Below are 27960 nucleotides of genomic sequence, written 5' to 3' on the forward strand. Positions count from 1 at the left end.
AGAGTTAGAGAGAGAGAGAGAGAGAGTGGAAGGGGGAGAAAGACAAGAAGAGAGTCGCATTGAGACAGACAGATGGAGGAGAAGCATGTAGCAGCAGCAGCAGAGGAGGAGGAGGAGGAGGAGAAACAAAGCGTGTTGACTGAGGAAGTGTTCATGCCATGCAGGCCATGTGCTCAGGTAGGTTCCATCTACTCTCTGCTGCTTCTGCGCCGCATTTCTGCACACAAAAACACCACTGACAGCTCACAAATCTCATGCAGTTTGTGTGTTTTTTTTGTCGCTAATGTGGTGATTGTCAAGTTTTTTGAGTTTGGTTGCAATGATGTGACAAAAAGAAAAAAGTTTGTGCAGATTCCAGTGCAAACGAGGAGCTTTTTTTTTCTTTCTTCTTCTTTCTTATTCCGGCTGTGCATGTGTGATGGTCAAGTGTACTGGTAGGATATTGGCAGCACTGAGGAATGTGTGAGACTTCGCCCCAGATCTCTTTGTTCCCTTCATTTTCTTTCTCCCTTTTTTTTTTCTTTCCTTTCTCTCTCTGGGGTTTGCACACATACACACACACACACACACACACACACACACACACACACACACACACACAAGAAAAAAGCCAAGTTGAAACTTCCCACCGGCAGGAGAGAAAATGTCTGGAATGTGATTATCACGTATTTGTGTTTATTTTATCACTGCGGGTCGCTTGCAAAAAAGAAAAAAAAAAGAGGAAACCAGATCAGGCACATGCCCGGCACTTAGTGTGAAACTGTGTGTGTGTGTGTGTGTGTGGTGGGTGAGTGGGTGAGTTTGTGAGTGGGTGGGTGGGGAAGGAGGAGAGGGGTGGGAGGGTAAAGAGTGAGAGCTATTTGGCAGTGCACGTGAGTGTGTGGGTGGTTGTGTGGGTGTCAGGGTGAGTGGGTGCAGAGCTCTCTGAGTGAGAGCACATGTGACTCTGAGTGTGTGTGTGTGTGTGTGTGTGTGTGTGTGTGTGTGTGTGTGTGTGTGTGTGTGTGTGTGTGTGTGTGTGTGGGTGTGGGTGTTGTGAGTGCATATATGTGTGTGTGTGTGTGCAGAAAGGTGAAAAAGTGTGTGCAAAGGTGAGGTTGATTGTGTGTTTCCGAGTCACCTTAAAAAGAGGCGGAGGAGGGAGGAAAAAAGAAAAAAATACCAAACCCCCGCCTTCTTTTTTTCTTTATTCTTTCTTCTTTTCTTTTTTAAAACTCGTATGCTCATTTACACACATGTACACACACACACACACACACACACACACAGTTCAGGCGCCTGTCAAACCCAAGCGCATTCCTGAGCGCTCGAAACACACAAGAGTCTGAATGGTCGGGGATGAATGCGGGGAAATTCAGCTGAAACGTGAGGACAAAAGCCAGGGGGACATTTAAGAGGGTTTAATTCGGCAGAACCCTGGGAATCAGTGGAGGAAACACACACACTCACACACACATGCACGCTTACAGTGCAATAACCAAAGTGTGTATACATCCCGACACACACTCGCATATGTACAGCTGCAGGCTGGAGCTGAGGGGAATTCCCAGGGAGGAGACAGTGAAAACACGCTACACCTCTGCTGCCGTTCGTATACACAAGCCGAGGCCCTGGGAGCCGACATACCAGCGAGTGAAAACGCCGCTGCCACTGCGCTGTCGATGGTAAACCGGCCACTTGAATCCACCCAAACCGCCGATAGCCAAGCTCTCAAAAATCCGCCACTTTACCAGCCGTTTCCGGGCGTTACTGCCCACGAACGAAGCAACTTTTCTCCCCCGCTGACATCACCGTTATCGCCAGAAGTGTTTATCTGAGAGCTTCAAAGGCGGCCGCCGGTATCTCTTTCGTCAGGTGTTTGTCGTCCGTGTTTAAGCAGACAGAAAGAAAAGGGGGAAAAAAAAGAACCGAGGGAGTTCAACGGTCACACTCTGATGTCCTGATGCATGTTGGGATGTGACGTGTGAGGAGGAGGAGGAAGGGCGGAGTGAGGAAGGGTCGTGTTGACATGAAATCAGTGTGGCGGTTTGTCAGTCAGAGGAATCGAAAACACGGCGGCCGACGATCCTGTAGAGTCGTGCGCCGTCGAGGTTTCAGTTCAGATTAGCAGCAGGTTCGGATTTGTTTGCTTCCAGGCGGCAAAAACATCCTGATTCCGGTGAAATTTTCCATAAAAAATCTTAGACTGAATTCCATATTGTCAAACGCAGCTCATAGAAATCTCTTTGTAACTAAAGCTTCTACTCAACTTGATATTGATCACATGTAAAAGCATTAAAAACAGACATTTTATCTGTTCTCTGCTATGAAAAATTGGAATTTCATTGGATATCTGGCTGAGAACTACAGAATTATGAGAAGGAATTAAATCTCTGACTCTCACCTGTTGTGTTGTGACTGAACTGAATCTCTTCAAAATCCAAATCTTGCTATTAATTACATGTCAAAGCATTAAAAATAGACTTTAAGTGTGTTTTGTGCTCTAAAAAATTGAAGTTTCTTTGGAGTTATGGCTGAGAATTACAGGATTGTGTAAAGGAATGAAATTTGTGATGCTCACCTGAATTGAATCTCTTCAAAATCTCGATATAAATCACATATAAATGCAATAAAAGCAGAATTTAAGTGTGTTTTCTGCTGCTGGGTCTATGAAAAATCAGTAATTCCTTACGACCTGTGGCTCAGAATCACTGTATTGTGTGAAGGAATGAATTGAATTGAGCTAAAATTCACCTTCTGCTCAGTTTGTGGGGTTTTTTTGTTTTTTTTCGAGGACCCCTGAAGGCTCCTGGGAACCATTGCTTCTTTATATATGTATTTATACATATGCACAATATATAGTGTTTCCTCTGCAGATTCAGATTCATCTGCATCAGCGCAGCAAAAACATCCACATTTATGTGATTTCTTGCTTATCTAGCTGCAGTCGGTGGAGCTTTTTGTGTGATTTAAGACTGAATATCATTTCATCGGCCTCCTCACTCGAACGCAGCTCCAAGAAAATCCTAATCTCAACGTTAATCACATAAAAAAAGCATTAAAAAGAGAATTTCAATGTGTCTTCTGCTGCAGCGTCTATGAAAAATTGAACTTTTCTTTGGACTCGTGGCTCAGAATTACAATGTTGTGTGAATGACTGAATTGAATTTGGGTAAATTTCACCTTCTGCTCAGTTTGTGGGTTTTTTTTTCTCCTGAAGGCTCCTGGACCTCCAGTTTGGGAACCATTGCTTCTTTTTTATATCTATATACACACAATATATAGCCTTTGCAAAGTAAAAATGTGCTCCGAAATGTTTCTAGCTTCTAATTTATACCTGTAGAGCTGAGATTTGTGTAGCAGATGGTGCAGGGTTTAGTGAATTAAAAGTAAAAGGCAACTTGTAAAATTGGAGTGTTTAGCTTCTAAACGCTGCAAAATCCTTGCTCTTCTTTAAAATAAAGCTCGACTTTTCATGCACTTTGCAGCTTCTGAGTTATTTGCTTCAAGGCAGCACAGCAAAAATGTGATTTCTTCCTTGTTTATTGTGCAGGTGGTGGAATTTTTGCGCAATTAAGACTGAATTTCATTCAATCGAACGCAGCTCGTATAAATCTCCTCTAAATCCCAAATTGAAGCTTCTATGAGCGCGCAAAGGGTTAAATCATTCTGTCATGAAGCGTACAGAAAAACTGCGAACACCAGAATATTTCTGGGAAGTTTACATTGCAGAAATACCCATCCCAAATACCAGAAACTGAGCTCATAACTGTACTCATAACCAGATAAGAGAGAGAGAGAAAAGAGAAAAGAGTGGGCACAGTAATTTATTCAGGGAATTTCACATTATGAACCCCAGTCGCGGTGCTGGTAATATTGTCAGTGTGGTTTGAGAGACCTCATAGCTGCTCCTTTCCCCCGACCTGTGCCATGCAGCAGCAGCGAGAGAGAGAGAGAGCAAAAAGCAAGTGGCGAAAACATTTGTTAATTTCCCAGATCGCCGCAGAAACATCACTCTGGCTCTCAGACCGAGAGTGATGAGGCAGTCTGCGAGAGAGAAAACACAGGAGGGGAAGCAGCAGGTGAGCGATGACAGATCATTCTGCACATTTCACAGGAAATTTTACACAAATCTAGATGCTCAAATCTAACTGAGCAGGTAGAATCCCTTCGCAGGTGTATTTCCCCCCCCTCGGTAGAAGTTATTATTCTAGGGGAAGTCGGTTTGCTGAATAAAAAATAACCTCAGAGGCGTAGAAATCCAGCATTTATGCTGCTAATTCTTGGTTAATTTTGCAGAGGCACCTCGCTGAGTTCTCGCTTTTCACTCTTCTTCTTTATTTGAGCAATTAAGACTTTAAAAATGGCACAAGGCAAAGAGGAGGGAAGAAAGGGCAGATTTTTAAAGGGCTTTATGATAATGTCAAACTGTGACATTTCTTAAATTCATTATTAAAGTGAGGAGCTATTAGGAGCTGCTGCCAAAACAGAGGAGAAAAATTTACATTTTCCACAAAACCTCCACAGATAATGTGGTTAAATCTGTGCTCACCTGTTGATTCAGACTGAATTCAGCTGGTGATCAGCTTCTGGGGGGGATCAATAGTGTGCCTAATTCTGCTTGTAATTAAGAAGTGAAAAACTGAGATTTGTTGTCTGTTCTGGAAAGTTGTGAATTTGCTGTTTGCTTTTTTTTTTTTTGCTGCTGTTTGAAGGAAATCCAATTATAATGTGTAATATATATCAGAGAAAGTTGTGTTTTTGCAGGATTTGAAGGTTTTTTTAAGTGTTCTGTAGACGTTTTTTTTCTGTTTGTTTGATTCTAGCAGATTAGAAATGTGTCCTCCTCCCCCTTTCTCTTGCATTCTCACTTCTGTTCTGCGTGCAGGTGTTTTGAGATGTTGTCACCGGGCTGTGGCATCATCCAGCTATGAGTGTCCGCGGTGGCGCGGGGCGCACCGGGGGGGACGGAGGATGGTGCGAGGAGGGGGGATTTCTTGCGGGGCTGATGAGGTGGACTCTCGGGGGGCCCGGAGAGAAGAAGCTCCGGCCGGGCTGCAGAGTGCCCGAACGCGTCTCCACTCCGACGCAGCCAGCCGGTGGCGTTTCCGAGCGATTCCGGCGCAAAAAAAAAAAAAAGCCCCGCAGGCGGGCAGGAGGGCAGATAGATAACGCAGAGAAGACAGAGGAGGAAGAGAGAGACTCGCATCAGATGAGTAATAGAGCGGACTTCGAAATTTTCTGCGATGATGAATCGATCCTCCTCCTTTTCTCCTGCATAAATATCGCTCGTTGTGCGAACACTTTTTTTTCTCTTTTGCGCAGCGGCAACGGCAGCAGCCCTCGGTGATGTTTTGTTGCCTGTTGTGTTGTATTTTTGCGTGTGTGAGAGAAGAGAGCATGTGCCGTGGAGCTCTGCACTCGAGGAAGCTGTCTGCAGCTGCTTTTCCTTCTGCAACTCGACCGATGCGCACGACGTGAGGACGCAGGTATTTCACCACGATGGTTCTAATTAGGGGATTTATTTAATATTAGGTGTCGTTGTTCATAATAATGGCAGAAATTGTGCAGAAAATGAGATTAATGACGGTTTAATGGGACTTGTGTGTAAGTTTTTCGTGCGTCCTGGCTGCGTTTTTACGCGGCGAAATGTTTGGAACATGGCACGGCTACAGTGTGTGGTCCCCTCTTTGGCTCCGGCATTGGGCGCTCTGTTCACGTGCGCGCCCATGTGTGTGTTCGTGTGCGTGTGAGAGAGAGAGGGAGAGCGAGAGGGAGAGCGAGAAGAGATGTGGTATGTGAGTCGGGCTGGAGGAAATTCTTGTGTTTTGGAATGCGTTTACCCCGAGGGAGACCCCGTGACTCCGGCAGAGACAAGGGGAGCAGAGAGGCAGAGAGACGTAGAGATGCATGGAGAGAGAGAGAGAGAGAGAGAGAGAGAGACAGAGTGACCTGTGATTGCTTTAGCTTTCTAAGAACTCACTCACTGATGAAGCGTTGTTAATGCAGCACTTACAGATAACTGGAATCATTCTAAATCCGGTGCCAGTTCCTTTAACTCCACGTCAACTACTAACATTTTCACCCCCCTTTTTTCTGCATTTTTGCTGCCTGATTTTTGCTGATTATTTCTCCCTCAGATGACTTTAATTAAAACCATGTTCCCTCACCGTTAAGACTCTGTTCCTGCATCCAACAGGGGGCACTTGTGGCACATGGAGTCAGAATTCAGAGAGGAGTTGAGCCACATAATGCCAATTATTAAATGTTTTATTGGTTGTTTTTTTAAAAATGTTGATAATAATCATATGTAAAAGCTTTAAAACTAAAATTCAAGGTGTTTTCTGCTGTGAAAAATTGGAAATTCTTGAGGATTTCTGGCTGAGAGTTATAGAACACAGCGTACAGGATTGAAATCTCACCTGTTGTGAGTGAATTGAATTTAGATGCTCGGTGTTTGGGGATGTTTTTTTTCCAAAGAGGCTCTTGGACCCTCAGTTTGGGCACCATTGCTTCGTTATTTGTATATATACACAATATACAGTGTTTGCAAACAAAAATGTGCTTCGAAATGTTTCAATTTGTACCTGTAAAGCTGTGGTTAGCTCAGCAAATGCTGCAGTTTCTTGTCTTTTTTAGCCAAAAGTCAGAAAAGGATCATTTAAAAGCAACAGTTTTGCCTCTATACTGCAAAATCCCCGTTTTCCTGCTCAACTTCTCATGCATTTTGCAGGTTCACATTTATTTGCTTCAAGGCAGCACAGCGAAAACATCCAGATTTATGTTATTTCTTCCTTATCTGGCTTTTTATTTAGCTAAAAGGCAAAAAAAAGAAGACAATTTTATGAGGATTTTGCTTCTAAACTCTGCAAAATCCTTCCTTTCCTGCTCAACTTTTCATGCATTTTGCAGCAATGCATCCCACAGATAATCCAGTCTGTTACTTAATGAATTGTACAGCATAATAAGTGCAGATATCTGATCTAATTTGGAGCCTCTTAATCCTCCACCACCTTACTGTATCATCAGGACAGTCTGTGCATCATGTGTGCTGTTGAAATAAAACATCTTCTGCCTCACATTGTGAATTTGTGGCAATAAATAAATAAATAAGCAGCTTCGTCCTCCAGGGAGAAACCTGTGCGTCGGCTCTATAGCAGCAGGCTGAGCTTCACATGTTTCTGCTGCAGTTGCTGTATGTCACATACTGTACTCCAAACTTGGACAGAAGTTGGGTTTACTTTTTTTTTTAACGGACAGACTGAGGTTAGGATCCCGGTTGGTATTGGACAGAGAACAGTGTTTCTGGAACAGTGCTGGGGACTAGAGGGAGAAGGACTGCTAAAAGCTCGCCCACACACAAATGTGAGATATTCTAATGAGCAATCTGGCCCTTCTGAATATTATTCGCAGCACATTCATCCTACGACATGTGACATTGTGCAAGTCGATCAATTTCTTGTAGATTTTTTTTCTTCCTCTCAAAAAAACAAAATAATTCCACTTTGCTAAAGGTGTAAGAAAATGCGGAAAGGCTCTGGATGATGTGAGTGACGTGCTCCTCTGCCTCCTGTTTTTTCACAGCCTGAACTTCCTCTAGATGCACATCAGTGAAAAAGGCGGTGCAGACGTGCTGATGGAGGCTCTGCTGTCCTGCTGGTAAGAATCACACGTTTTCTGTGACTTTCACCGATGCACAAATAGCTGCAGGAAGTCGTTTGTAAAGCTGAAAAGTCGGGAAGGGTCATTTGGGGTTTCAGGTAAATTTGCATATTTGAGCATCTTCCACTTTTCGATGCATCTCCTGACCGATCAGATCACAAAACCTGCCCTGTAGCTGCCCTTTATAAATAACCTCCAGCCAACAGTGCATGACTACATGAAACATTTTTGGTGCATTTAATGTACGATCTGGCAGCATGATTCAAACACACATGCGGCGTGTTCGTCCCACACACTCCCACGTGTTTCCCTCTGCCTCCTCTCCCTTCTGATGTAAGGCACATGACATCATTAAAGAGGTGCTCTAAAAATCAGTGTGGGTACGGCATGTGGGCAGGCGGCGTGCATGCAGTGTGTGTGTTGTTGTTTCTGTGTGGGTGAGGGGAATGAAAGCCAAACGCTCCCAGAGCCGTGGGCCCGTGCTGGCTGTGTGTGTGTGCCCAGCCGGAGGCTCTGGTCCTGGGCTGCGCTGCCTCCCACGCCGGGGTACGGCTGGGGCTGAGTGGGAGGGAAGGAGTGGGAGGGAAGAGTGGGCCGGGGCGGTGAGTCAGTCTGCTGCTGCTGCTGCTGCTGCTGCTGCTGCTGCTGCTGCTGATCCCCCAGACAAGAGACCACGGAGGGAAGAAACACACCGCGAGAGTTCCTCCCTCCCTGCCAGCGTCTGAAGACGTTTACTGTGAGGACCGTCCTGGAGAATCACAAGTAGCCGCTGAAGGCTGCAGACGTCCTCAGAGGGCGTCGAGATGCTGCAGGAGACAAAGCTGGCCACTGGGCCCGATGGCTGCTGAGAGTGCAGATATTTGTTTGGGAAGAGCAGGAAGTGGCAGAGGACACGTGAGGTTGTGTTCGATTTGTATATGCAGATCTGGAGTTATTAAATCAATAGGCAGCTCTGCCAGAAGGAGCAAATATCTCGTGTAGTTAAAGCTGAAATAACTGGTCTTCTCTTGTAGAATTTTAATCTTTAGATGATTAAAAAAAAATGCAATTTTAGAAGACTGATCAGAAGCTGTTAAAACAGAGAAAATTATGGTTGCATTTACAACTAAACAACAGTCCATGAACTACTCATCTATGACCTGCTGTACAATGATCCAAATCTAAACTTAAAATCCAAACATCTCAACAAAATCATTTTGTTCAGAAACTGCAAAAACAGAGAAAAGCATTGGATTGTAAACTTTTTTTTAAAGTACATGAGCTACCCATAATGATCAGAATTGTTTTTGATCAGAAACATTGTATTCTACAAGACTGATTAAAAAAATCACTAAAAACAAAGCATTTCCACTTAACAGATTCTGTAAAAATCTAAAAGTTCTACTCTCCTTAACCCAGCTGAGAAGCTATTAATGACTCGGCTTTAACTGAAGCAAATTTTTAAAAAGTATTAACATATCTTTAGCACGTAGAGCCACTTTAAAAAAAAAAAAAATCAAGTTAAGTCCACAGGCATTGCTGTCGCTTCTCAAACTCCATATGAATGTGTTCCCTTTGCGAATTGTAATCTTTCATTGTAAAAATATCTGCAAATTTAGACCCTTTATCAGGGCCACAAATGGTAAAAACTGAGATATTTGATGGATTTTCCGATTTTTGACAGTCCATGAACTACTGATCTCGTCTTATTTCATCAGAATGATTTTATTCTGCACATCTGTAAAAAAAAATTACAAAAAATGAAGCATTTCTGCTACACAGATTCTGTAAAAATGAAATAATGACTCTGCTCCAATTGAAGCAAACGGAAATATTTGGTGCTCCATTTTTAATTTTAATATTTCGTTGAAAAGAGTCTGCAGTTATACCCTTTATCAGAGCCAGAAACTATACAAACTGAGATAATTGATGGATTTTTAACTTTTTTGAAAGTCCATCAGTGATTTGCTGTAAAAAAGGATCCAAATCTGAACTTAAATTCACAATATTATATCAGAATTAAGTCATTTAATGTTTTTGTTTAAAAAATCATTTAAAAAATAAAGCATTTCGACTAAACAGATTTCGTACGTCTAAAAATTTTGCTCAATTCAACACAACTGAGAAGTCAGTAAAGACTCTGCTGAAATATTTGGTGTTCCTCCATAGAATTTTAATATTTTGCTGAAAAAGAATCTGCAAATTTATACCATTTTTCTAAATTCAGAGACAGAAACTGTCAAAAACTGAGAAATTTGACAAAAATTCAAACTTTTGGTTGAACTGCAGGCTGTGTTTACACAGAGCAGATAGGAGACGAGTGTGGAAACAACTAAAAAGCATAAGTATCTAAGCATCTACAGCATGTACTGGTTGTGCTGGTTTTGTAGCTGCAAATTTGGAGGTTATTAAAATCAATAGCTGTGCTGCTTCTCAGAGCCCTGCTGTGAATTGTGGGCTTGAATCTGCACAGCCTCGTTTTCTTGCACTTGTGAGACAGATGGCTGCATCAGATCCAAACCCATCTGCTGGAGCCGCTCGCTGCTTCTCGCTCCGGCTGAAAGAAAGGAGCTGAGAAAAACACAACTCCACGCTGCATGTCCATTTAATCGCCTGTGAATTACATGCTCACATTCCACATACATATGCATAGTCCATCAGTCATAAGTGATGGGGAGCGTTTGTCATCGGTTAATAAACCCGTGTGGAGCTCGCACGCGTGTGGCTTTACAGAGTTAGCCGCTTAAATGGCTGCAAAGTCATTTCTTTGTTAATTGCACGAAGGAGCTTGCAAGAATTGATGTGGGCATGATTCACCGCTGGGCGCTGGAGTTAGATGAGTTTAACATTTAGAAGAGATTCTTGGTTGTGGAAAACTGCAATCACTGTTCATAGATTTGGACTGAAGGTATCCGCTGTGTATTTAAAGCTCAAATGTTTGGTTTTCCGTTGAAGAATTTTATTCTTTTCATTGGTTACGTGTTTTCTGGATGAAACCTCTGAGCCTCTGTTATTTTTAAAAAGAAAATCAGCAACTTTAGACCATTTATCAGCTGTATAAACAGAGAAAATCATTGAATATTGACCTTACCTTAATATGTGACCTTATGAGCTTAAAATCGTCATATTTCATCAGAATCTAGAAACTTTTTTGTGAAAAAACTGCATTTCCACAAAGCAAATTTAGGAAAAAACTAAAAAAAAAATGGACAAAGACCCGAAACCAACAGACTCGTTAGGTGTTAATGTGAGTCGTTAGCCTTTGATGGGCGGTCGTTACCCCTCACATTAACACCTAACGAGTCTGTTGGTTTCGGGTCTTTGTCCATTTTTTTTTTAGTTTTTTCCTAAATTTGCTTTGTGGAAATGCAGTTTGTTGGTTTCGGGTCTTTGTCCACTTGTTTTTGCCACCACCCTCCTGGTGGATAAATATCTGGTACTCCCCACCAGGCTTTCAGAACTGAAGAAGCCTCTTGGATGAGAGGTGAAACGTTTTCGACTCACACGAGGTTAGTCCAGTTGCCATAACTTATGCTTGCTTGAGACTTATCATGACCTGGATGACTGAGAACATCCACAGATTTAAAAAAAAAATGATGCTCTCCTCAATGCAACTGAGAAGCTATTAATGAACTGAAAGTGACTGACAGTCTTGCTACAAAAATGATACCTTTTAGATTGAACACTGCAGGCTGTGTATACACAAAGCAGAGAGGAGACAAGTGTGGAAACAAATTTAAAATGCAAATAACTGCATATCTATAGCATGTAGAGCCACAGTTTTATCCTAGTATTGGTAGCACCAGTAAATGTTTGCTAAAATGTTGTACATTCTAGCTGTGAAACAAATCAAAGATATTCCACTTTTTTTAATGATTTATGGTGCTGTAACTGTTATACTGCACAAGACATTTTTTTAGCTCTATTTAGTTCTAGTTATGGCTGTGCTGGACTTTATATTGTCGTGAAAAATGAGCCCACAGCGAGGAAAAACTGACAGGAGCAAAAACGTCTGGTCAATGTGGTCCATAAATGGTCAGAAAATTGTAAAAACTGTTTAGTTAACGTGAAGAATTTGTCACTAAAAGCGGGGGAGAAAGTTGCAGATGAATCTTCCATTTAAAGTTTACACCATAACTGTTCGTTATATGAATCAGGTGGTGTTATAACTAAAATCGGATCAATTACGTCGCCTCAGATTCTTCATGGGTGAGCGTACCTGGAGCTATTTTAGTTCTGTTTCATCAGAGCAGGACGTCACGCCCAGTGAGCTCAGCAGCGGTGTTTCTGGGCCGGGCCGGTTGTTCTGATAATGGAAGGTGGTTCTCCAGGAAGCCCAGAGGGAGTCCACCAGTCTGGGGCGGCCCAGGGGTGTGGGGCGGCTCTGGACGGGGAAGTGGGAAACGCTGGACGCTAACGTTGGCATGTGGAAGGCAGGCGAGGATCGGGGGGAGGGAAGCGAGAGCAGGAAACGCCGGCCGGAGCGGAATGTTTCACAAGAAGCCCAGCGTCGGGACGGAGGGCGGCTGCTGCTGTCGCTGCTCCGACCGCCAGCGGGGGAGCTCAAGGGTGACAGTCATCCTCCTGCTTTCTCCACAGAGTGACCCCTCACCGGCTTGGCAGCTCCGATATCCTGTGAGTGGGCCGGTCACTCGGCCCGGCCGGCCCTCACGTGGCAAACGTTGTGTGGCGGCGGAGGAGACGCAGAGCCTCACACTGGAGCTGTTTTTCCTCTGACACCTCTGGAGGGAAGAGGAAGAGGAAAGGGGGAGGACAGAGAGGAAAAGGGAGTCACAGGGCAGGGATGATAGGATGGAGCGACGCCAGCAGGGACTTTTGAAGGAACGCTGTCGTGCATAACAGCAGACCAACGTCCATTCAGTCAGACGTCATTTCAACTCCGAGTACAATCAGACAAAATCAACAACCTGAACTAGATATTTAGTTAAAGCTAAATAATCGGTTTTCCCGTTAAAAAAATGATTTATTCCTTGGCTGGAAAACACTGATTATACGCTTTCTGGATCCCTCTGCCATATTCATCTATTCTTTCATTCCACTGTCAACTTAATGTACGTGTCTTCCGTTTTAACTTTCTGAATTTCTATCTTCAAGAAAAAATCTGCAAATTTAGACCATTTGTCAGAGCCAGAAACTGTAAAAACAGAGAAAACAGGGAGCTTAAAAGGAATGTTATTGTGCACAGTAAAAGGTCTGTATTTATATAGCGCTTTACTATACCTGAAGCGATACCCAAAGCACTTTACATTATACATCACATTCACCCATTCACACACACATTCACACACTGCACAACAGCAGACCGACATCCACGCTGCCATATTCATTCAATTCAACCTTCATTTAAAGTCAGAGTACATGGAGGATGTTGGTGAATTAAAAGAAATGAATCAACCAAAACAAGAACAGTCTTAAAATAACTAAAACCCAGCATTGTAATGTTTTTTTTTTTTTTTTTTTTACCTAAAGAGAAATTAAAAATTACAATTTAGGATGTCCCGTTGCTAAGATCCTAAGATTGAGGTGTATCAGGGCAATTTTTACCTGACTGGTATTTGCACAAACCAAATCTCAATCTTTACTTTCCTTATATTCGTGGCTTCATCAATCAATAATTTCCTCACTTACGATTCAATCTGAGCACACTGGATGATTATTTGGTGCTGATATAGCAAGAATTGCCAAAGAAGCACTATCCTAGTTGATTCCAGCCTGATTTAACAAATGTGTGCTTACTGCAGGTCATAAAGCACCACAGAAGACTTTGTCATGGTGCCTCTTTACTAGCTAAACCCCCACTATGTTTTCCGTTTGCTAACATGAAACAATAATGGATCTGGATACTGTATGTCTATGATGATGTATGGAACCTGATCCTCTCTCATGAGTAAAAAAACAAACAAAATTGCACAAAGAGGACGAAACAATCAAAACTGTATCAGTTTTGGAGAAAAATGTTAATAAATGACACGTCACTAAGAGCAGAAGGAAGTTTTCTTATGACCTTTAGTAAATGACTGCAACAAACTCAAACCTTCATGAACTGAGTAGTTGTTTGGTCAATAAAATCAGTCAGAAAAAATTAGATCTGTGTTTCCCAAAGCTCAAGATGACAATCTTTTGTTTTGTCTACAGCCTAAATATATTCTGTTTATAGTCATAGATTAGGAAAGAAACCAGGAAGAAAAATTTACAATTAGGTAGCTACAATCAGATAATTAAGACGTTAATTTCTATAAAAAATGATATGATTGAAAGCTGGGCTGCAGTTGATTATATTTATTGTCCAAACTCCAAATATATTCAGTTTACTGTCATAGAGGAGGAAAGAAAGCAGAAAATATTCATATTTAAGAAACTGCAATGACAAAATTGACTTTTTCTTTAAACATTACTCAAACTGATTGAATAATCAATTTTCAAAAATACAGCTGACAGCTGATTAATCATTGCAGATCGATGCTATAGTATGCAATGCAAGTTCCAAATCTGCACTTCTGTTTCTTTATGCAGAATATATTCTACTTTTGTGGTTTCATTTCACTAAAACTTGTACGGAATCAAAGTACCAGGGTTTTTCCTGCATACAGAGGATTTTTCATGCTTCTTAAAGATGTTTCAGGCAGCTCTAAAGGAAAATCTCCTGCACCTGCGATATATCCATCTTTTTTAAACCATTTTTATTTGGTTCAGGTTTAATCTACTGAAGAATGAAAGACACTTTTTATTTAACAGTCAGAAAAAACAGAAAAGTGTGCAGATTTCCAAATCTGTCCTTCTACTTCTGTATTCTAAGTACACTGTGTTTTACTTTAACTTTTGTGGTTTAACGGATTAAAATACCAAAGTTTTACCTGCATATAGAGGAATGTTTCATGCATGTTGAAGATGTTTATGGCACCAAAACATTGAGAACTGAAAACAACATAGAAATATTTTTAAAACTGTTTTTGACAGTTTTAATTTACTGAAGATTAAAAGACATTTTTGTTCATGAAATGGTCGGAAATAACAGAAAAGTGAGATTTCTAAGTACATTATATTTTATTTTTGTGGTTAAATTTTAATAAAACTTGTCAAGGCTCTAAACATCAAGGTTTTTCCTGCATATAGAGGAATTTTTCATGCATTTCAAAGATGTTTTTGGCACCAAAGCGATGAGAACTGAAAATAATGTAGAAATATTTTTTAAACTATTTTTAATAGTTGCAAGTTACTGAAGAATAAAAGACATTTTTGTTCACAAAATGATCAGAAATGACAGAAAAGTGCATGGATTTCCAAACCTTCACTCTACCTCCGTTTCTTTAAGTACATTATATTTTGCTTTTGTGGTTTCATTTTAATAAAACTTGTAAAGGATTTAAACACCAAGGTTTTTCCTGCATATAGAGGAATTTTTCATGTATCTTAATGACATTTTTGTTCATAAAATGGTCAGAAATAACAGATAAAGTGTGCAGATTAAACCCACGCTCATTGCCTCAGAAGCATTGTCATCTCTGAGTTATATCAGATCAATAATGTGCACAGAAATATAAGCAACAGGTTGCAAACAAACCTATTTCAAAGATGTAACAAAGTCAGCATCACAGCTCATAGACATTTCTTTACAGTTGTAAGAAAGTGAAATTCTGCTCAACCACGTTCTTTAAATAGCTTCACCTAACAGTTACTCAATGTGTCACAACAGAAGCATTTGTTTGTGATATAATTAGAGACTCTTGCATAAGTAATGGAAAATTCAAGCAGCGATGCGATGCGGCTTCTGCATGCTGCTGCTGTGGAATCCCTGCGTGTCACTAAACTCCGGGGTTATCGCCGGGCGACGTCACGGCGGGCGGAGATAAGACGTGGAGTCATGCCTCGCCAGTGTGACCGTGATGTCACAGTTGTATGTGCGTGAAGCAGAGCGGCCTAATATAGTCAGGAGGTGGAGGGTCCGCTGCCATATTTCCATCCCCTGGCCTTGGTTGGTTTGCAGTTGTGTGTTTGCGAGTCGGTTTTAGTGAATGAAGCGACGTCACCGTCACGTCTGTTCTTGTCTGTCAGAGCTTCAGTCTTGGCAGAAGACAGGTGCATCTCTGACAAAGTTTCCTGCTGCGTTTGTGAATGTTGTAATGAAACTAAATATAACTTGGAACAATGCAATTAGCAAAACGCAAAGTCTACAGTTTTGGACACAACAGTTGTGTTGCTGTAATTCCCTTTTATGTCATTTAAGCAGAAACTTTCTAAAGGTGTTTGTGCTGCACATTAGCAATATGTGACAAAAAGTACATGTAGTATCTCATACATAACAGAAATCATATCCCACAAGATTTTACTAAATAATAATCTCTTATTAAAACTACAAATTTGTTTATATTTGCAATATGCAGTAACAATTCCAAGAAAAGTTCTGCACAAAAGAGAAAACCTGCAGTAACAATAAATAACATAATAGAAATCATGTTTCACAAGGTTTTACAAAATAAAAGCATGAAATTAAAATGAACATACAGATGATTGTATGTTTTGCAGCATGTCTGACGTTTTTTTTTATCTATTATCAAAGCTACCAAAAAATTACAAAGAAAAGTTTTGCACAAAATAGATTTTACAAAATAAAAGCATGAAGTAAAAATGAACAAGTACAAATTTTCGTTTCATTACGCATTGTAAATCTATTACACAGTGAACTGAAGCTTGACTTTACTCAGTTACAAACCAAACTGCTGTCGGAAAAATCTCATTTATGTAGATTATTTCCTCAAACCGTTTATTGTTGGGTATGAATTCTGAAGAAATTCCTCAATATCACGAGAATGTTTTAATGCTTGCTTAAGTTTTGAATTTAAATCAGGCCAAAACAGTAGTTATAATAATAAACACTGACATTTTAGTGTCTTATGTGGCATGCATACGGTAGTTGTTTAACTACATATTATTTTTAACAATAAAAGTAGAACTGCAGTGATAAATCAGTTAGTTGTGCAATCACACATTTGAGCTAAAACCTATTTGGGAAGCACCAAAAATTTCTCTACACTAGAAAACTCCTAGTATTTAGACGTCAAGGTGAAATAAAACTACAAAAGCTAAGAAAAATTTGCAATGATTAACCGATTAGTTGGCAACTATTTAATTTATCACCAACCACTTTAATCAATTGTAGTAATTTTCTTTTAAGGAAAATTTTCTGATTGCAGCTTCTTAAATGTGAATATTTTTTGGTTTATTTCCTCCTCTGTAACAGTAAACTCAATATCTTTTGGCTGTGGACAAAACCAGACATTCATGATCAACACTTTTCACCATTTTCTGACTTTTTATTGACCAAACAACTAATCGATTAATCGGGTTATTCCACAATGAAAACTGTCTGCAGTAAGAGCAAAATTAAACTATTAGTTGAAAACTTGTGGAGAAATTACACCGTGTTCACTGAATCCACTTCACAAAAGAGATTTTCTGCAACGGGAGGAATTTTTTAAAAAGATTGTCAATTCATCAACTGGTGAAAAATATAATTATGTAAAAGGAAAATGAAAACAGAAGCACAACAACATGCCACCATTAGGCCAGTTCAGTGTCTGTTCTGGAGCTTTCAATTAGAGCTGCAGTGATTAATGAATTAGTTGTCAACTGTTAAATAAATCACCAACTCCTCTGATTATCAATGAATCAATTTGAATCTTTTTTTTTTTTTTAATTAAGTTAAAATTCTTAGATTGCAGCATCTTTATAGTGAATATTTTCTGGTTTCTTTCCTCCTCTGTGACATTAAACAGAATATATTTATGTTATTGAAAAAACAAGACATTTTTCATAATTCTCTGACGTTTTATAGATGAAACAAATGACCGACAAATTGAGAAAATAATTCATAAATTAGTCAACGGTGACAATAATTGTTAGTTAAAAAAAATGTGCATTTTTGGACACTGAAGGACAACGACTGGACCTGTGCTGGTCAGTTTTGGGGGTTTTATTTTCTGGATTTACTTAAAACTTCAGTTAACAGCAGCACGAAAACTTACTGTAGCTGTTGATTTCTGTCTTGCATGTTTATCTGGATTGAACTAATGAAATTGCATTGCAAAAAGAAAAAGGAGCGTAGCAACCGATAACGTAATAACGACCAACAATGTAATACCTGTCAGTAACATAATGATTTTGGCCATTTTAAATGTAGTAAAACCTAATGTAATAAAGTTTTTGAGCCAATAAAGTAATAACATTTTGCCAACAAGAAAAGCACTCAGAGAGCACAGTACTCTGCCAAGGCTGCTCAGTCGTTGTATCGTTTCCGACGGATGAAATCTTGAAAAAATTTGTGGCGGAAATCACGTCACTATATAATGTGGCCATTTAATCTAGATGTACCCACAAAGAAAATGACCATCCGCTGAGCACAGGTGTGTGTTACGCATGTGTACGTTATGTACGGATACCAAATCCTGTGACCTAAATATGTAGCTGGCGGCACTGGATGGCACTCAAAAATACAATTTAATTAGTTGTTCCTTGTATCATTTCTGAATTTGTTTGTTTGTCTGCCTGTCTGTTAGCAACATTACTCAAAAATGAAAAAACGGATTTAGATGAAATTTTCAGGGAAGGTCATAAATGACAGTGATTAGATTTTGGCAGTGATGTGGCTGATAGTCTGGATCCACAGATTAGTTAAAGATTTCTGTATCATTACGAGATAGCAACACGACATCACTGTAACTATGACAACAAGTGAACACTACATCAGCTGCCTGCTGACGATCACATGATTGTGATCCTACTACAACTCCACCGCTGCAGACTTATCAGGATTTATCCATTGGAAATCTTACAAGGAACAATTGATTAAATTGTGGGGGTGTTTCTGAGTCCCATCAATTCCATCCGCCCACTACATATTTAGGTCACGGGATTCAGTATCCTACGTAACGTACACATGTAGAACACATGCCTGTGCTCAATGCAAGGTCATTTTGTTTGTGCGTACATCTATAGTAAATGGCCACATTCTATAGTGCTGTGATTTCTGATCATCAATAACTAATAAACAAATGCTGCACTTCCACACAAAAATGCTGCATTTCTGACAATGCCATATGGGGGAATGAACAGCCTTGGCGGAGTACTGCGCTCTCTGAGTGCTTTTCTTGTCTTACCTATAGACTGTTTATTTTATTCCCATTAAGGTACAGGACATGATAATTTCTCACATTATTTTCTAAATAACTGCAGTATTAGCAGATGTAGTTGCATCTAAACCTACAGCTCCTCCTGCATTCTTTGTCCTGTTGTTTGAATTCTTTGACTTTATCTCCTCAGCCCTTTCTTTTTTCTTATTTTATCTCCTCTCCGTGTGTCACCAGTAAACTCTGGTCAGCCATTAAACTGCCTCTCAAGCCAAACCCGGCAGAATTCCCAGGCTGCTCGGCTGCCTGAGTTCACACCTTTTTGTCCACAGGAATCTCAGGAATCCCCAGCTTCCTTTCCACCGCAATCTCCATTGTGTGTCTGCGCGTGTGTGTGCGTGTTAATGTGTGTTAGTGTGTGTTTGTTGTGCGACTACACGAAGGAAAGGCCCCCGCCTGCGTTGTGCATGTGTGTTGAAACACATCTCCGCCCTCGTATCCACCCAGAGAAAGCGAGCAGGCGGCGCTCAGTTGGTGCCCACAATAGACTGAGTCACATTCTAAAATGGCAAAGCTCTTAGTTACTGTGAAACTTTACTCTTTGGGGAACAAACTCGAGCACAAGCCTTTAATGTCAAACCCAAGCTCACGTGATGTGAAAATGGCAAACTGAGATTTTATTGTGTAATTCTGTCAAACACACACACACACACACACACACACACACACACACACACACACACACACACACACACACACACACAATGGCAATTTATTTTTCCTATCAGGCTTTTTGATTTTAATATTCTAAACCGTTTTCAGGTTAGATAATTGCAGATGTTGTCATTTGCCGAAGCCAAACCGCTGGCGCTTTTTTTTTTCATTTTACACATGAAATTACCCACTTTTAAAAGAAAAAAACATAAAAACTAATTTCTCTCCCAGTGACTCATTGTCCCTGGCTTGCAGAGCATCTGAATAACAAGATCAAGAGTAATCTGTCAGATCGCTGCTTTTGGCTGGAGAGAGTATTAAAAAAAAAAGAAGAAGAAAAGATGAAATGGTAGAGCTGAAATAGCTCCACTCAGGAATACAATTTGCTTTCAGAACAATTTGGAGGAAAATTATACAAAGCAGTTAAAGAAAGAAAAACCCTCCTCGTAGGTTAACACTGCCAGTGGTTGTCTGGAGGCAGGTCTGGAGTCATTTAACCGATCTCACCCTGAGTCATCCTCAGCCTGCCGCCGCTCCACATCCGACACACTGAAGAACATACAGAAAGTCTTCCACACGCGACAGTCCGTGATTCACCCACACCCACTCAAAAACTCTCTGGATCCACACAGCAAACAGCTATATGAGCCTTTGATGTTGGAGCTGCTGCCCGTTCAAACGCGATTAACAGGGATAGAAATAGAAAATCTGAGACTAATAAACACACAGAACAACCTCGACTCATACCAGGTCATCCTGGGGTGAAATGAGAAGTTGTGGTGAATAAATCTTACCAAACAGTGAGCAAAAACCAATTCAGTTCAAAACAAACATATACTGTAGGTGTTCAAGAACTTGTTAATTTTTTTTGCCAGAAAAGCTGCTCTTTCGAAACTGTATATGAGTGTATTATGAGGTAAATACAGTTCAGTTGCGTAGGAATGGATTTTTTGGGAACTTAGTGAACTCAGGTACTTTGGTTTTAGTCGCTGAGATTTGGCATCAAAACCTGACCAAACAGTGAGCAAAAACAAATTTACTCAAAACAGAAATGTAGTTATCTAGGAACGTCATTTTTGGAAAATTTGTGAACTTAGGTACTTGCTTTTTAGTATTTGTGGTTATTGTGGTGAAGCTTGCTAAACAAGCAGTTTTGGTGCCTAAACCTGACCAAACAGTGAGCAAAAACAAATTCATTCAACACATAAATTTAGTTATCTAGGAACGTAATTTTTCAGAAACTCGATGAACTTATGCATTTTCTTTTTAGTAGCTGTGGTTATTGCAGTATTGCTCGCTACCCAAGTAGTTTTGGTGCCTAAACTGAACCAAACAGTGAGTGAAAATGAAATTAAAGTCAATGGACAATTGTTTGGCATTTTTGGTAGCCATTTCTACTGCATTACAGTCTTACTGTTACGTAGGAACATCATTTTGAGGAACTCTGTGACCTCAGGCACAATACTATTAGTAGCTGAGTTTGGTACCTAAAACTAACCAAACAGTGAGCAAAAAAAAAGAAAAAATCCACCTCAAAACATATATACTCTGTAGGTGTTCAAGAACTTAACTTGTCAACCTTTTTGGGGAAATAAACATAAGTGCAGTTTAGTGGTGTAGGAATGCATATTTCAGGAAGTTAATGAACTCAGGTACTTTCCTTTAAGTAAATTTTGGTTCCTAAAATTAACCAAACAGTGACTGAAATCTCTCTCAAAACATACTCGCACTGTAAGTGTTCAAGAACTTTCATTTCTGGTAAGAAAATGACCCTCATTCAAAGCATAAATGCAGCTTTTTTTGCGTAGGAATACATATTTCGGGTACTCTAGGGTACAGGTACAAATTCTTTCAAAACTTTTATTGATATAGGAACGCAATTTTTGGAAACTTTGGCACTTCCTTGTTAATAGCTGTGGTCAACACGGTGTTGCTCGCCAGTCAAAAAGTTTTGGTGCCTAAACAGTGAGCAGAAACAAATTTATTTCAAAACATACATGCAGTGTAGGTGTTGAAGAACTTAGTTTTTGGATAGATGGTAGGTTGGAGGGTTTTTCTCCAAACGTAAATGCAGTTTTTTTGCATGAGAACATAATTTTGGGAACTCAAATTTGGTGCTTTAATTTTAGTAGCTGAGTTTTGGTGCCTAAATGTAACCAAAGAGTGAGTAAAAACACATTTCTTTTGAAACATACACGCAGTGTAGGTGTTTGAAAACTTGAATTTTGGAAAGAATAAAAAGTCTCTCTTAAAACATAAATTCAATTTAGTTGTGTAGGAACTTAATTTTGGGGACCTCAAGAACCTAAACCCAACCAAACAGTGAGCAAAAACAAAATACAGTTTAGTTCTATATAAATGCATTTTTGGGACCTCGTTGAACTTTATTTTTAGCAGTTTTGGTGACAACTATTAGATTAATAAACAGACAAAACAACATCATCTCACATTTGGATTTTCATAAAACTATGAATGCTCGAAAGTTTCAAACACCGGTTTAAAAAACAACCAATCAAGAAAGACTTATTTTTATGCTCCTAACAGAAAATCCAGGCGATGTGGCCACAGCTGCAGGAGGACGAGGTTTCCGTTCAGGACTCTTTAAATCACTGCTGAGGTGAGAGAAAGCTTCTTTCTTTTGAGATAAATCCGTGTTCTGTCTGCAGACACGTGTTGGGTTTGCTCTCCGGGGTGACAACGCAGAACAGAAAAGTGTGTATATGGGTCAAATATTACTTAAGCCGGCTCGTTACATGACTCACCGAGGTTATTTAAATAGTTATGAATGGAGCCTGACAATGACTGTGTGTACCGCAATATGTGTAACGGGAGCGTAGCATGGGTGCAGCATGGCCTCTGGTGAGTCACATGGCCTCCAGTGAGTAACAAACCAGCTATGTGATTCCTTAAGTTCAAGACTCCCATTGAAAAACCACCCAGCCCACCCCCACGCACAGCGGCGGCAGGGTGGAGGAGGCGGGTTCATAGGTGTGGTTGGTAGCGATGGTGTGGCAGAATGGCAGGATGTAGGTGAGAGCCGAGGGGATGCAAGGAGGGGAAAGAAGGGCGGTGAGCCGAGGACGGGGGCAGGTTCGGGTCAGGAGCTCCGAGTTGGTGGTGTCTGTTTTATTCACCCTTGTCTGCCAAAATATACCTTCACACTGCATTCACTGACTAATATGCTTCCTAACAGCGTGTCTTAGAAACATATATTAGGTGAAGCAGCACTTGTAAATCAGAAAATGGAGGAGCAGCTTTTAATGTGTTGTCAAAGGGCTGTATTTCAACCAAATCAAGTAAGTGTGGTGCCTAAATCTAAACAAAACCTCTAATAAGTGGTCAAAAGTGTCACCAAAGCTAACGAAGCCTGACCGTTTAATTTTCTAACAATGATGGCTGCAGTCTCCGTTCTGCTGGGTGAAGGTTCTGTAGATGACTCATACTGTCAGATATTAAATGGAAGCTTTCCGAGTTCACCACAGTTTTACCTTTTGATAAGATATGTTTATTTTAATACATAATTGGGAATGCTCCTTATGTGTACACTGATGTTACTTTTGGGAAACCACACTTTTAAAAAAAATATCATGATGCTTTCCTAAACTGTTTACCTAAACAGTGAGTGAAAATGAAATTTAAGTCTAAGAAAAATGGTTCCATTCAGGTTTTGAGCCCTGGTCTCTTAAACGAAAGTCCTGTTGTTGACTCATATCTCCGTGTATTTGAATGCAGTTTAGTTTTGTAAGAACGTAACCAAAATGTTTTGGTACCAAAACCTGACAGTGAGCAAAAACATCAAGGAACAACAGTCCCACACAAGACGTGAACCCCAGTGTCCCAAGTGTTGCTGACTTAGGTTTAGGAAATAGCACTATTATGGTACGGAGGAACAACACTGAGCAAAAATTAATGTCAAAGAATCCATGTTTCTCATTGGATGTAAACCCCAGTCTCTTACAAGAACTAAATTATATCTCCATCCTCCTTACACAAACATTGAATCTTCTACAGACTGGACGTTTTCCTTCTCCAATCTTGCCTTTTGGGTAGAAAATATTTTTCTTTACGAATGCAGTTTAGGTGTTCAAGAACTTAACTTTTGGACAGAAAATAAGTAAATGCAGTTTCCTTGAAGTCAAGTACTTTGCTTTTAGTAGCTGTGGCCGTTATGAGGTTGCTTGCTAACCAAGTAGTTTTGCCTAAACCTAATCAAACAGTGAAAATGCGAAAATGAATAGTGTCGCTGTTTAGACACTTAATTTTTTGTTAACTCAGTGAATTGTGGTACTTTATGTTTAGTAGCTGTGGTCATCATGGTGATGCTCTTTACACAAGAAGTTTTCATGCCTAAATCTAACCAAACAGTGACCAAAAACGAGTTTAGCTGTATAGGAACATCATTTTTCGGAACCCATTGAAATCAGGCAATTTATTTTAAGTCGCTGAGTTTTGGTGATTAAATCTAACTAAACAATGATCAAAAATAAAATTCTGTCAGAACATAAGTTTAGTTACCGAGGAATGTCATTTTTTGGGAACTCCATGAACTCAGGTACTTTACTTTTAGTAGCTGTGGTCACCATGGTGTTGCTCTTTAACAAAGTAGTTTTGGTGCCTAAATCTAACCAAACAGTGAATGAAAACAAATACAGTTTATCTGTATAGGAACTTAATTTTTGGTAACTCAGTGAAATCAGGCACCTTCTTTTTCGTCACAGAGTTTTGGTGCCTAAACTTAATCATAGAAAGAGCGAAAACAAAATGCTTTTACAGTGTAAATTAAGTTGAGTAATGTAGGAAAGTAATTTATGGGAATTTGGTGAAATCAGGTAGTTTATTTTTAGTAGCTTTAGTGCGTAAACCTAACCAAACAGTGAGTGAAAATGAAAGCTGTATGGGAACTAAATTTTTGTTAACTCTGTGAATCCTGGTACTTTGTTTTTAGTAGCGGAGTTTTAGTACGTAGATCTAATCTAAACAGTGAGTGAAAATGAATGCTCTGTGGTAGCTTCATTTTGGGGATTTCAGGTACTTTCTTGTTAGCCCGTGTGGTGATCGTGGGGTTTACGTGCCTGTCCAATCCTGTAAAACTCTGGTACTTTCTCTTTGTGGTCACAATCAGCCTTTTTTTTATTTGTCCATCATAAATTGACTGTGGGTCAGTTAAACGAGATAAAGCTGAGACGTGATGCTCGTGCGGCGTTTGTTGTGGGTGTCTGGGTGGAGAACGTCCCCCTTAAAGCGAAGCCTCCCCTTATTTAGAGCCGGAAGTCCCTTTTCCTCCAGACCTCTCCGGCAGGGGAGTTTCCTGCTTTTGAAGACCCCAGAAAGAAGAGCGGCGGAGAGGCTTGCCCTACGCTCTTTCTTTCTTTTTTTTTTCCTCCTCCTCCTCCTCCTCCTCCTCCTCCCCCTCCTTCCTCCTTTCCCCTCCTCTCCCTTTTTTTTTTTCTCAATGGATGTCCTCTTCCTAACCTCAATTGAGAGCTGTGTAACAGGACACTGCCCTCCGCAAACAGGCTCGGCCCCCTCCAGCAGCCGGAGCTATAAGAGTGAGCGGCGTCGGTTCCTGAGAGTGCATGTGTTGGAGAGAGTATATCCGACAGTGTCAGGAGGGAAAGAAGAGGAGGGTTAGGTTTAAAAAAAAGGGGGGGGGGGGGGGGACTGCTGTGAAGCATGTGATAGTGCAGGTTTAGCCGGGCTTGTAGGGAGTTTAACGGCTGCTCTGGTGTCTCTGGGAAAGCACCTTTAGCCCAGAGGGAGCCTCACAAACTGTGTGAGAAAGTACGAGAGGAAGAAAGCCGGTTATGTAGCTGCTGCTGTCACTTTAAGCCTGTTACTGATTACACTCAGAAGAATGCAACGGGAGGAGGCTTTAAAAAAAAAAAAAGACAAGGGGGGAAAGAAAAATATGAGGAGACATGTAGGGATGAAATCTTTTTAGGATTTAGGAGCCGAGCGAGTCTTTTATTTTTTTTGCCATGGTGGACAGTGACGTGGGTGAGAAGTTGTTACCCAATCTTCTTCTTCTTCTCTTTCACTCCCAAAGTGAAGGGGGAAGCAGGATTCCCCTCTGTGAAGCTGCTGAAACAAGAGGAGAAACTTAAAGGAAAGGACACCGGGGACGCTGGGAAGAAGCGGGGGGATCCCTGGGTCCAGCGCCGGGAGGAACTCTCACCCAGACGGGTAAGTGAAAAAAGAAAGAATGAAAAAAATGGAAAGTAAGAGCTGCTTCTGCTGCTGTTGATGGATATCATATGTTACAAGTTAAGGTTGAGAAACTGCTCCCAGATCTTTAATGGGAACAGTGCCGGTCTGTGGGCTGTCAGTGGAGCCTGATAGGGGAGAAATGCCTCTTTTTTTTTCTTTCCTTTTGGTTCCCGATCACCTACATTTGTGTCGTTACCTCACGGTGTGATTACAGAAGAGCTGATTCACCGTTACACAGTCTGGCCGACGTTCAGGACGGTGGATTAGGCTCAGTGTGCTGCAGCGACAGAGCCTCATCCGAGATGAGAAGCCATGTGACTAAAATAGGTTTTCTGTGGTTAATAGGCTTCTTTTTTTCATACAGAGGCTCCACTTCCTCTCGCTGCCTCAGTCACGCTGTGTCTCAGCCCCCACCTCCGCCCCACACAGTCCACTCCTTCTGCAGCAGAGGGCATGAATGAACTGAGGCTGGGTGGAGGTGGAGGCGGTCTGGGGTGGCGTTGGTGGGGATACAGTATCATACGGCACGGACGAGCGCCGTGCGGCTTCTTTATGAATGGACGGCCGACGCGATTGGCCGAGCTAGAGTGACGACAGCATCGCAGAGCCGATGTTTAGATCCGTTCGTCGCCGCCACTGCCGTATCTCCCGGTTACCACCTCTTAAAGCTGCATCGGAGTGCATGCGGGTGAATCAGTGGTTCTGGGTGACATGTGTTTGCCCAGCCGAGGCTTAGTCACAACCTGAAACAGTGGGGAGTGTGTCTTAGAGCTGGGGATTTCAAAAAAAAAAAAAAAAAAAGAAGTGGTGGCTGTTGTTCTTCAAATTATCTCCCACTCTGTGTGACTAAGGCGACGGTCTCTGCAGCCATCGTTTGTCATGTGATGAGAGGTCTGCACGCTGCAAAAAGAGAACTTAAAACAACTGCCAACACGCAATTCAACTGCAGATTAAGTTACATTAGTGCCACGGGTTTAAGTTAGAGCTGCTTCTCAAATAAAACGAAAAGTTTGTATTGCCTTTCTCAAAATGGAAAATCATAAATCACCGCGATCATAAACTGTAAAAACTGAACATTTATGATAACTGCTATTTGAAGGATTTCTCCATGATTTGTTCAATCACAGATAATAACGAACAAAATCTCAGAAAAATAAGTATTAATTCACACGTTTATGGTAAAGAGAAACAGGCCAAACCTTTAGATAATTAAATAATTACAGTTATTAATTTAAAAAATCTGTATTTTCACAAATTAATTCATTCTTTTACAATGTTTAACTGCAAAATGACACTTTTAACTGTATTTTGATCAGCAGAAACTGTCATTATTTCACACATATTTGCAATTCCTTTGAAGAAAATTGTACATATTAAGCTCTGAAAAATAGTAAATGTCTCAACCTTCAGTCCCTGTTTTCTTTGGAAATAGTAATTCATTCGTTGACCGCAAAATTACACAATATTTACTGTATTTAAATCAGCAAAAGATATCATTATTTTACAAATATATGAGAGAAAAATCATGTATAAGCATTTAAATTGCTTATTACAAATGGTAATTCATTATTTCACATTTAACAATAAAATTACTTAATTTTTGCTGTATTTAAATCACCTAAAATATCATTATTAGAAACATAATTGTTTTTCAAAAGAAAAATTAGACATATTACATACATAAATAGATATTAAGTATTTAAAATTGGAAATATTTCAACCTTCAGTGCCTGTATTTTTATTCATGATAATTCATTCTTTTGCAACAGTCAAATGTAAAATCACATAGTATTTACTGCATTTCAATCAGCAGGAATGTCAATTATTTTATAAATATTTGCTGTGATTTAAGAGAAAGATTATGTATAGTACGCATTGAAATGATAAATAATTTACCTGTCATTCTTCAGCCTTTGTATTTATACTAATAATATTTCGTTCCTTTACAGTGTATGACCATGAAATTTCACTATTTTCACTGTATTTGAATCCGCTACAAAAATCAGAATTAACAGAAGATAATTGCTGTTATTTGAAATTTAAAAATATGCATATTAAGTATTGACAAAATATAAATATTTCAGACTTCATCCCCTGTATTTTCATGAATAGAAATTTTGTTCTTTTACAATGTTTGACCATAAAATAACACTATTTTAACTGTAGTCAAATCAGCAAAAATTATCATTATTTAATAGATATTTGCTGTTATTGGACAGAAATTTTTTTTTATATTAGGCTTGGGAAAATGCACAATTGCGCAATTTTTGCTGTT

The 27960-nt window shown here is 40.2% G+C and overlaps 1 long non-coding RNA gene across 1 annotated transcript; it reads left to right on the plus strand.

Annotated features, from left to right (window-relative positions):
* LOC129350064 (uncharacterized) lies at positions 1 to 27950 on the plus strand. The gene is made up of 4 exons (XR_008603280.1): positions 1 to 177; positions 7564 to 7638; positions 22023 to 22095; positions 25525 to 27950. It is a non-coding gene; the product is annotated as an uncharacterized LOC129350064 (long non-coding RNA).
* Positions 27951 to 27960: the final 10 nt, after the last annotated feature.

This window comes from Amphiprion ocellaris, chromosome 11 (assembly GCF_022539595.1).
Source record: "Amphiprion ocellaris isolate individual 3 ecotype Okinawa chromosome 11, ASM2253959v1, whole genome shotgun sequence".
NCBI classification, from domain to species: domain Eukaryota; kingdom Metazoa; phylum Chordata; class Actinopteri; family Pomacentridae; genus Amphiprion; species Amphiprion ocellaris.